This window comes from Pipistrellus hanaki, assembly GCF_964339955.1.
Source record: "Pipistrellus hanaki genome assembly, chromosome: 6".
Lineage (NCBI taxonomy): Eukaryota > Metazoa > Chordata > Mammalia > Chiroptera > Vespertilionidae > Pipistrellus > Pipistrellus hanaki.
The window spans coordinates 15,877,266-15,877,518 of NC_140508.1; positions in this window are offsets into that span (position 1 = coordinate 15,877,266).

Sequence of the window (253 nt, forward strand, 5' to 3'; positions counted from 1 at the left end):
GACCAGTGCCTCTAGGTTCCTTCTTTTATGGCCATTTCTGGGTGTTCCCTTGTTCCTTCTGGGTGTAACCAATGGGTCTTCAGTGTGTCTTATCGGGGTTCTCCAGGTGCTTTTTGCCTCGCTTCTCAACATTCCAGATAACACATGTTAGGGCGTTCACACAGTAACAACTTTCCAGATAAACACATGTTAGGGCGTTCACACAGTTGGGGCTCAGAGTCACTTTAAAACTAAGTTTTACAAAATGGATTCA